General features: G+C 41.7%; 1 long non-coding RNA gene across 3 annotated transcripts; it reads right to left on the bottom strand.

Moving 5' to 3' along the window:
* Positions 1-414: 414 nt before the first annotated feature.
* On the bottom strand, positions 415-10876 carry LOC102022010. Of its 3 annotated transcripts, none has more exons than XR_001235002.1 (6): positions 10624-10876; positions 10320-10478; positions 8077-8237; positions 5349-5541; positions 2519-2816; positions 415-1446 (listed from the first exon to the last, which is right to left on the bottom strand). It is a non-coding gene; the product is annotated as an uncharacterized LOC102022010 (long non-coding RNA). The 3 variants fall into 3 exon arrangements; XR_001235001.1 differs by having other exon boundaries at positions 2728-2816; positions 10624-10867; XR_001235003.1 differs by lacking the exon at positions 2519-2816 and having other exon boundaries at positions 10624-10866.
* Between the last annotated feature and the right edge of the window lie 354 nt (positions 10877-11230).

Below are 11230 nucleotides of genomic sequence, written 5' to 3'. Positions count from 1 at the left end.
TGCATTACCGGCAGGGCACACAAGCCTGCAAGAGTCAGTTGTTTCATAAATTCTGCAAATCATCTATTAAACAAAGCCATTATTGTAAATATTAAACTGACAGTATTAAAAACAAAAAAGTACAAAACCTCATCACTTCCTAATTTTTTTCATAGTACTGTTACAGATGCCTTTGTCATTACTTAAATCTATGGAAGGTGAATGTTGGAAGGGCTGTATGAGTGTGAGCTGCTGTACATCTCCTCCCAGTTCTACATTCAGTGACATCATGTTGGTAACTTGACATAGGCCGTTGTGCAAGTATTTACACAGTGGAAGCCAGCAAATGCTGTGAATCAGAACTTGACTCATAATTTTATTCTTACATCAGAAGTTGATCAGTTTTTTCCTCTGAGGCAACACTGAAATATGCTGTGCGGTCTGTCACAACTATTTATTTCTGCTATTGTTGAACGACAGCTGCCATGTACAATATGTAAATAGAACATACCTGTGTTCTAAAAGTTTTATTCACAAAATGGGTGGTAGACTCACTGTCTGAAGTTTATAAATTAAATGTAAAAGGGACTACATTGTGAATAGTACAAAATACATGAAAATATTCTTCCAATATTTGAAAACTCTTATCTAATTCAGAGAAATTCCTCACATCATAGATATGTAAGCAAAGTTTTAAACATTTCTGTGGTTTCACTCTGTCTTACTCAGTAATGAAAATATTTGTCCTGTTAAGGAAAGGACATTATAAGAACTTGGCTTCCTACTCCTTCAATGATACCAAAGTAAGAAATTGACTTAATAACTGGTCTAGGACCATGAAATACCTGGGGACTTTTAAACAACAAAGAGAGCTGCTGGCCTGTATATTTTTGTAACCAAGGGCACACAGGAATCCCATAAGGGGAAAAAACCCTAATGGAAATAATATCACAATAAAAGACAAATCCTCACTCCTGGAACAAATTATATGGGGATGAATATAGAGAATTTCTGATCAAAATGAGTCTGGAACTTTAACATCTGATAAACCCCTCTATTCCAAAGATATAACACTGATAGATAAAATGAAAGAGGAGGAGAGAATAAAGGAGCTGCAGGTGGGAACGTGCCATCCCTATTGCAGTTATGGAGCCCTGCTCCCCGTCTCCCACAAAGCTACACTCAGGCCCATGTCTTCTGTCACCTAGAGGAAGACTGTGACGCAGGCACATTTATCCCCAGCATCAGGAGACATTCCAGGCAGGTGCTTCTGTCTCCCTGCGGCACCAGCAAGGAGTAAGGAAGAAGTCCTGCAGCTCTGGGTGGCCGGGAGAGCAGACCAAGCTCACGTTCTCTTTCCTCCGGGCTGACTGATCTCAACATCCACCCAACAGCTGCACTTGGCCAAAGCAAGTTTTCTATCTTCTCACGGATGACACCAGGTGGGAATGAATGGGAGCCCCAGTGCTGAAAAGTAAATGAAGCAGATTAGAGTGGCAATGCAATGGCTGTGAAAACTAAGCTGCTTTTGATATCATAGCCCAGAAAAGTAGGCCCGGACACACACTAGGTTCAAACAGGATGCCTGCCTGGTCCTAAGTCTTAATATAATTGGTACAATTTTCAGTCTGCAGGAAAATATTGTTCTCAACAGCAAACAAAAAGTCAGGAAAATTATGACCTGAATTAGAAAAGTCCACTCCAACCAGATGCAAATGCCTATGGGGAGTGGGGCTGAAGTCTTGAATTCCGTGTCTGGAGGTCAGGAAATCAGCTCGTAGTGGGAAAGAAACTAAAAGTGTTCCCTGCAAGAAAGAGAGCCAAATATAGACTTGTTACAGCTTTCTGCGAGCTAATGTTTGGTTCCTCTTTTTTAAAGAAAGGTTGAGGAGATTTGAATGAAATTAGTACTATACAGTACTGTGAAAGAATACAAAATCTAGATAAGCAGAATGCAGATGCGGACAATAATAGCTTCATCTCTATTTCTCTGATGGTAAGGAGAGGGTTCTTCAGATATGATTAGATAGTCTCTTACAGGTGCTTTCTAATGTCCTGTCAGCGCAGTTAGTAGAAACACTGGTCAGCACTCAGTCCTGCCACTTAAGTGACTGTAAATGTTAGATCCCCGTGCTTCCTATATATAAATAAAAGAACATGCTTATTTTCTAATAAAGTTTGGTATGCAGACTGTTGGTCTGAGGGTAAGGAGAATTTGGGCTTCGAGCTAATGCGGTTTAGAAGGGATAGTGGGGCTGAGACTTTGGGGACCCAGAATAGGGTTACTGTGTTTCACATTTGGGAAGGACTTGGATTACTGATGGGCAGAGGGCTGGGTATGGCAAGTGGAACTCTGAGATGGTCTCCACAAACACTGCCTGCCGATGTAAGCACCTGACAAAATCCCTTTCCTTTCTGTGCGGTGGAACCTGCATATATGATGGGATAATCCCTGCTGTGCTTGCCTTATGGGTTGACCACAGTTAATGATAAGAGTGGTGTTATTCTGGGTGAGTGTGAACTTGCAGTGAGGTCTTACCAGGGACTGAACTCTTCCTGGAGATTCAACCTGAGAGTGATTGCCTGTGGCTGACTTTGAGGATGAAGTGAGAAAAATGGCAAAGACCTGACAGGATCTAGGCGTGAAGGGCAGGCCCCAGGAGCTGGCAGGGACCGCTGGCTGGCAAATTAGCCACACAGAGAAATGAGTTCTGTCAACAGCCAGTGAGCTTGGGAGAAGATCCTGACCTCAGATGAGAACTGCACTGGTTGCTTGAGACTTCAGTCTTGTGAGACCTGGAGCAGCAGGCCCGATTGAGCCCTGCAGAGACACTGACCTAAAAGACAGTAAGTGGGTGTTGTTATGAACTGCTAAGTTCTTATTCATGTTAGGATTGCTGTTAAAATTTACTGTAATATCCTTGCTCATTTAAATTTTGCACGTGCCATGACAGGCACCTTTTATGTAACTAGACTGCTTGCTATTAATACACTTTTCACACAGTAGTTTGTAATTTTTTGTAAAACTTATGATTTTATTTATGATGATTTTAAAATAAAATCCAACTTGGTATTTTTTGTTTTATTTAAAATTATCTCACCATTTCTAATAAAATATTCACTCTGTATATTTTCAGTTCATTCTCTATTCACATTTAAACTTAATCTCCATCAATATCATCTCTCTGTGTTTATATATGAGTGCTCCTTATTTCCAAATAACTAATCAATTTACTGAACAGCATTTTTAGTTAAAAATCTCCTTATTCTGCTGAATTGCAATTTTACTTTTATCATGCATTTAATTCTTAATTTATCAAATGAAGGCAGAATAACTTTCCTAGCTAGGAAGATAGGTCGTTCCTGTGTGGCATTTTTAAAGAAATACAAGAATAAAATGGTCAGGACATAATTTAAAACAATTGCAACCTTTACTTCGGTTTCCTCAGAAATACTGAATTGGAATATGTTTCAAACGCCAAGAAACATGATTTGAAATTCTTTAAAAATATCTACTTCCTCTAAAAATCTGACTCTAGAACATCTTCACGCACCAGTTTCCTCACCACCATTCCGCTGACGAGTGCCTCAGCGACCACGCAGAGACCCTGGCCTCCCGGCTCCTCCCACCCCCCTGGCCACTTCCCCGTGGATCTGCCCTTTCCTCCACAGTCCAGATGACGCAGGACAGTAGTTGTGCCTGTCTGTGCACGGAGCAGAAGCAGAGGGCCGTATAACCTGTAACATGAAGCTTCTGAGAAATAAGAGTCTCTCTCCCATGCCCAGATAGTCTTAAAGGTGAAGCACTTTCCTGGAAATACAGTAAATACATTTCCCAGTGTGCTTTGTGCAGCCAGTGTTACATCACAGTTGTCCTCTTTTGTAGCAGTATAGACATGATTTAATTGTTTAGCTTTGTATCATTTGTAAAGATTAATTAGAGCAAATTCCTCAATTTTATATATATATATATATATATATATATATATATTTCTGTACACTTGTTCTTGAGGAATTTTATTAAAAATTCTGTTATTAATATTGGGTTAAAGTTTTACAACATCTATATATTGTGCTTGGGAAAATGACCCAATTGTCTGTTCCAGAACATGATGTATTTCTTTCTATATTAAACTTCTGTCCTTAGGTAAATTTCTCACATGGCTGGTAGAATTTTCTGTTTTGACATTTCATGTATTTGTTGCTCTTATGAATGAAGTTTTTCTGGAGCATCTTTAGTGCCTTAGTCTGCCAGAGACAAGTGACAAGCGCTCCCGCCCACTGGCTGGAGAGGAAACTGCTTCATGGTCTAATTTAAACACAGCTGCTGTGAACCACTTTTTTTCACCCCAAGCCACATCCCATATTTGGTTCTGCTCTGATCTTGCAATCACTTCCTTCAGCCAAGGCAGCCCTTTCCCTCCTCCAACAACTGGCGTGTGATAAAAGTTTCTGCTATGTCACCTGGTTATTGTTCTCTGCTTTTTTTTTCCTTCAGCTTTCATCTTTCCAGTCAGTTCCATGAAGGACATCTTAACACTACCCAAGGAACATGTGAATTTTTTTTCAGTATTTTAAAAAATGGCATTCACAACATTTGTAAGAAGTTCTTATAATCAGGGTGGTGATCTTGAATGAAAGAGAGCTCTAGGCAATCATATTCTTGGTGTAGACTGCTTAGAAGTGCATTCAAAAATTACTTCCTAGTCAGTATAAAAATTGTATACACCTTTTAAAAATGACCCTACACACATGTTGACTTAAAAAAATCAGCCTTGCCAAACTTTCTTTTTGCCAGAAGCAATGATCCTGAGACCCCAAATTAAAAATTTTGTGAAAGGAAAAGTTCCTGGACTCTAAACATGTCCCTGAAATTTGCCTGTAAATGGAGGTAAGAATATTAAAGAATAACTAAGACTTTCTAAGAGATCTTTCCATACCTTGGGAGCTTAATTCAAAAGTAGGTGATGTACTAAAAGAGAAGTTTCAGGGTAGCTTCAAAAATCTTTAAACCACAGTGAGAGGGAGGGTGACCCTGGACCAGAAGTGTCATCCTTGTGTGTATCCTGTGTACATGCCTCTCAATTGTCATAACTCTCTCTGTAATTCCCTCTGGAGTAGTGGTCATAATCAGCCTGGCTATGTCCGTAGCCTCTGGATTGTCCATACCCATATTGGTGTTCTCCAGGTCGACTGTCATACCTGCCACTCCTGTAGCCTGGTCCCCACCACCATTGGACTAGCTGTGGCCATGCCAACGAAGCCCCAAAGCCCAGACCTCTGGTGCCCCAGGGGGACTTGCCAGCACCGTCCACATGGACCTGGCAATCAGCCAGGGACTCTGCATTCATGGCTCTCACGCACGGTACCTGGGGTCTGCTCTGGGTTGGTGAAGGTGAAGAAACCAACTCTGGGTCACTGAGTGTCCAGGTCTTTGGCAACAACACCTGGACTGCCTGAAGCTGTCAAAGTGGTCTTCCGGCGCCTGCTCATGGGTATTACAGTTGTGCTTGCTGAGGAAGTGCTTTCTTTCTTCAGGAGACAAGGCAATAATTTTGAGACCTAGACATGACAAAGGAAAAAGACTCAGAGGAGCAAGGAGAACAGGGATTATTGCTCCTCTTATTCTGAGTAAATGGCTGCTTATTTTAATGTACTGACTTTTTACTGGATCAAAACAAAGACCTTTCCTCTTAGCTTCATATACTTAATTTTTTCTTGTCTGCTTTGTGGCATTGGGTTACAGTTTTGATTCACTAAATATTTTGGGCTGATGTCCTGCAGTACAATAATTTCCCACAAATGTGAAAAATGTAGGTACTCACAGTTTTGAAGTAAATGCAGCAGAAGAGCACAGGACAGAATCTAGAGTTGAACATATCTTTCAACAACATAGTGTTTCAGAATAATTCAAATCAATTTTATCATTAAATACAATTTATCAGGGGCTCTTGTTTTGGACCGAGTCCTGCACTAGGCCCAAGACCAGACCAAATCCAAATGGAGCCATTCATGTAGATGCCACATATCAAACTGAACTTTAAAACAGACCTGTTTTACAAGGAGATTCATAACAACCGGTGAAAAGGGTCCCGTTTCCCTGAGCTGACATAGTAAGGAAATCCACCCTTTTTGATCTTGTAAGGAAAGCAACTCTGAAATCACCACTCCACCTTTTCTCTCCTGTTTCTACTTCTTCAGCCCTGTGCTGCCCCAAAGCCACTGTCCCTGCTCAGCTCACCGACGCCTCCCTGTTTTATGAATGGAGTGCCGCCTAATTCATTAAAATCTAATAAAAACCAACTAGATCTTTAAAACTGGATTTGCTGAACTTTTGTTTTTAAGAAGGCCATCCTCAGAACCAGGCTTAGATATGACATAGATGTTGGAACAATTGCCCAAGAAATTAAAAGAACAATTATTAATATGCTAATGTGTCTGTCATTATATTTACTGTTGCTATAAAGGATGCCTTAGACTGGTTAGCTATAAACACAAGAGGTTAATTTTTGCTCTTGCTTCTGAGGCCTGGGGAGTCCAAGGGTCTGGCACTGGCAAAAGCTCCATGCTGCCTCCACTCAGTGTGGAGAACAGAAGGGCCAGGACATGCAAGCCAAAGAGGTAAGCAGGAGAGGCAGCCTTGCTTTATCAAAACCCACTCTCATCATAACTAATCCAGGCCCATGAGAGTGAGAGGTCATTCCCGTGTGTGTGCGTGAGCTCATTTTTGCTGAGACAAATACTTGGGATAAACAAAGGGAGGAAAGATTCATTTTGGCTTATATTTCCAAGTTTGTGTATGGGTTTAGGCCCATGGTGAGGTGGACATGTTTGGCAGAAGAAACCTTTTATCCTGTGGCAATCTGAATAGCAGAGAGAGAGAGACGACAGAGAGAGAGAGAAGGGTGTGTGTGGCCACTCAGGCAAGGGCCTAATTGTCGGACTTCTCATCCATCCCTGTCCAGGGTGAACAGGTCCCCCAAACTAGGTGCCCGCAGATGTATAAGAAAAGTAAGGAAAAATCAAACTAAGAGAGCCAAAATCCTGTGATCAGGTGCTAGCAGCCTCTAGGACTGACTGACTCCTGATTACCCTCTTCAGTAACCTTTTATTCAGAATCAACCCAGGAGGCAGCAGAGGAATCAGAGGATCTCAACTGTTTTAGCAAGGACAGTACAGCTCAATTATCATAGGAATGCGACGTGACCAGTAAGCCATCCTGTTATCTTCCTTCACACACATCTCAGCAAAGCATCTAGTATTGACCTGGGGCTTACAATGCTTATGCTAGACTTCCTCCAGAACCCAGCAATCATGGCTTGGTCAGGCCTCAGGCAATACACAAAATAGTAACTAAAGAATGTCCTTCTCCACACCTAATTTCCTTCTGCTCGGCGGTGTCCTGAAGGTTCCCTCATCTCCCAGTACCATCTTCACTGGAGTCCACACCTTCAACGCAGGAACTTTAGGGGGACATTTATGAGCCAAACTGTAACACCATGAGGTCATTAATCCCCTTTAATAAATCACCTCCCAATACTACCACAGGGGGAATCAAAATTAATATAAGAGTTGGTGGGGAAACCCATATCTAAACCATCCAGTATCTAAGGGAAAGGTAGGCAACATGGAAGATCAGAGAGATAAAAACCAGCTCACAGAATCAAATGAAAATGCTAGAAATAAAAAAATACACTAACAGAAGTGAGGAATGTATTTGACAAACTCATTAGCAAACTTGCCATAGCTAAGGGAAGAATCATTTTAAATAGGTCTATAAAATTACTCAGCATAAGATACAATGAGGGAAAAAGAAGTAATGAAATATTTTTAAAAATAAAGATGACATAAGATGGTTTCAAACAGCCGCACAGTGCCATTCACATGGATTCCACCATCCACGGCTGCTCTGCTCCATTTTGGAAACTTTCTGTTATGCATAATACTTAATTAACTCAAAAAAGAAACTATTTGCATTAGTTTTCTGTTTTGAATTCTGTATTTTGAGACAATTATAGATTAACAAGGAATGGAAACAATAATACAAAAAGATTCTGTACACCAGCCATCTACTTTTCCTAAGCAGTTACACCTTACCTGACTATAAGGCAATATCAAAACCAGGGAATTATCACAATTCCTTTAAATCCGGTCATCACTTCTATACAGTCAAATCATCCTTCTTGTCTTGACGAGTCATTTATGAATTAATCCAACAAATCAGTATGATCATCTTCCAGTCCTGTTGTTCATGCTTTCTAAGAGAAAAATCAATGTTTCAGGGGTGACTACTATTGTATATGGTAGAACTCAGGGCCTTTGCACTGAGCTACATTCCCAGGCTCTTTTCATTGCTTTTTTTTTTTTTTTGTCTCGATAAATTGCTAAGTTGCTCTAACTTTTTGCACACCGCCTTCAGCCTTTCTAGTGTTGGGATAAAGGTGTGTGCCCAATGCCTGGGTCTCATTGTATGTGATGATTTTCCCTCCGACACGCTTTAGTTTTGTCTTTGGTGAGCAATGTCTGACCACCCTTTTAGTGATAATTGCACACTTTTGTTGCTTATTTTTTACCCATGTCTTTGTCCTCTCCAATGTGTGTACTTCTTGCAGGTAAGAAGTATGGGTTGTATTTTCAGTTCTGAAGTCCAGGACCATAGCTACAAAAACATTATTAAGTGCCAGAATTCACCATCTGGGATCTGTTGGGTCTTTGGGAAGTGAGATAGAATTACTAGCAACAAAAACATATCCAGAGCTTAGACACCAAGGGACCTGGATCCTGCTGGAGAGGAACGCAGGGCACTTGGGTGTGTGGTTTGGAGCAGGGCTGTTAGACAAATGGCAGCAGCTGCAATGAGGAGCAGGTGGTCTCTCTTTCTCCAGATCAAACCAAGGAGGATGAAACATGATTCTGGACTCTGCCATTACAGCCCACGTAGCCTACACAGCTTTATTCACTTTCTTCCTCTTTCATCAGTTCCTATTACACTCAGATTTCCGTATCTGGAAGCCCTCAGCCAGTAGGACCAGCTTCCAAGATCAGAAATGATAGTTGAAATGGTAGTTCTGACCAGGCAATGGAGGTGGCGGTTCAGAGAGGGAAAATAAAGTGGACTGATGATCAGACACATCTCATACACTTGCCCACCTCACTTTCCCTCCATAAGGAGGAAGTAAAAGGTAGGGATTCAAGACCATTGTTATTCCATTTTCTAAAGTCTAGTGGTGGCAATGCTCGTTTTTCTTTTTTTTTTCCAGTACCAGGAATTGAACTCATGACCTTGCGCTTGCCAGGCAGGCTCTGTGCCACTGAGCTAAATCCCCAGCCCTTGTTTTTCTTTTTAGATAGAAGATGTTAATGTATGAGTTTTTTTTCTAAGCTAAAACCTCAGTATTCATTTCGAATTGAGTGCTAGCACTTTGCAATATATAAGTGGGTTTGTATTTTGCTATTGTGCTTTTTCTGTACTATTTTCTTTAAAATAAAAATTTAAAAAAACGTGGGTTTTGCGTGGCAGTTTGGGCACTTGGTCTCTAAAAAGTTGGCCATCACTGAATCAAGGTGAAAAATACCAGGAAGAATTTTTGCTTTGTAGTCATGTTAAAAAGATGAATTAATAATTACCATATTGGAAATTAATGTGTATAGAGCTCCTTGTAGATTAGATTGCAGGGACTTTTATAAATTATATCTTCATTCATGAAGGTGGTCCTGTGAGATGTGCTCTCTTACTACAGACAGTGAAATCTTCCAGAATTGAAGTGGCTTTTAGATTTTTTTTTTTTTTTTTTTGTCTTTTTGAGACAGGGTCTCCTATGCAGTTCAGGCTGGCCTTGACCTCACCTATGTAACCCAGGCTGGCCTCAAACTTGCAACAATCCTCCTGCCTCAGCCTCTCGAGTGCTGGGATTACAGGCATGTGCCACCACGCCCGGCTGAAGTGGCTTTTAAACAGTCACTCTATTATTTTGACTACTACTATTTCTTCCCTTTGTTTACCTCAGGTATTTGTCTTTATTTTCTCTAAAATGTGACCATAAAGAGAAAACTTGGTGTAAAAACATGTCTTTATACGTGCAATGAAAAAATAATGTAGGAGCTGGGGATTTAGCTCAGCGGCAAAAGCGCCTGCCTGACAAGCGCAAGGTCGTGAGTTTGGTTCCCGGTACCGGAGAAAAACCAAAAAAAAAGAAAAAGAAAAAATAATGTAACGCTCTCAGAATTGACATAAGGGAAATATGTAAAGAGATTTAATAAGATTTAGAAAATATGGGGTAATAGTTTGATACATTTTAATAAGGAAAATAATAAAAGGGTCGGCATTTGTATCCTATTACCACTGGCATTAAGGAGCACACGGAATCCTTCAAGAGATGCATTTCTTGATTGCTGACCACAGAATAGTCCTGGATGACCCTCTGGTGAGAAAATGATGATCAACTGACTAAATACAGATTCCAGTGGAGCTGACCAGAGATGATTTCTTCTTGAGTTTCCTGCAAGAAGTGCACAACCTTTATTTTTTCCTCTGAAGGAATCAAGGATAACCCTGTATCCTTGATCCATATTAATGGCAGTGTCTTTATCCCATCTACCCCCCGCCGCCGCCGCCTTTTTGGTACCAGTAATCAGGCTTCGTACCTTGTACTTGCTAGGCAGGCGCTGTGCTGCTGAACTGTCTCCCTGGCTCCATCAACTTTTTGAGGTCCACACCGCCCTTACCCTGACCCTGCAGGGCAGTTTATGTGAATTACAGGGGGAGAAGTGTTTGTCCAAATCATCTTCCTCTCAGCCCAGGCCCTGGCGGCTGCACTGGGTGAGGAATGCGGCAGGGGTTGGGCAGTGCAGAGAACTCTAGAGGGCTGGGCTGGGGCGGAGGCTGGCAGAAACCCAAAGCACCGCCTTTCTAAAGAGGTTCCAGCCAATCAGAAAAAGGGTTGTGAGCTGACGCTTTTGTTGCTAGCTGAAGAGTGGGCGTGACTAGGCCAGTGAGACTGGGAAATCCCCCTGTGAGGCAGCCTTTGCGTCACAGCCCAGGATAACCAGAGGGAGCTTTTTGCTTGGGGGACGGAGCCCGCTGCTTATCCTGGGTGGGAGACAGTCTGAGGTGGCGGCTAAGGACATGGAGGGCACTTCCAGGTCCCTTTCTGGCCACCTTGTCCAGGTCTGAGTTTGACGTCCTGTCCTTCCGCGGCCACCGCTCCTATGGGCACCCTCCCTGTGCTGAGCTCTCCTGACGCTGAGCACA

Source organism: Chinchilla lanigera, unplaced genomic scaffold (genome assembly GCF_000276665.1).
Source record: "Chinchilla lanigera isolate Chin_1 unplaced genomic scaffold, ChiLan1.0 scaffold00036, whole genome shotgun sequence".
NCBI classification, from domain to species: domain Eukaryota; kingdom Metazoa; phylum Chordata; class Mammalia; order Rodentia; family Chinchillidae; genus Chinchilla; species Chinchilla lanigera.
Note: the sequence above shows the minus strand (reverse complement) of the source record. Positions and strands in the feature narration are given on the sequence as shown.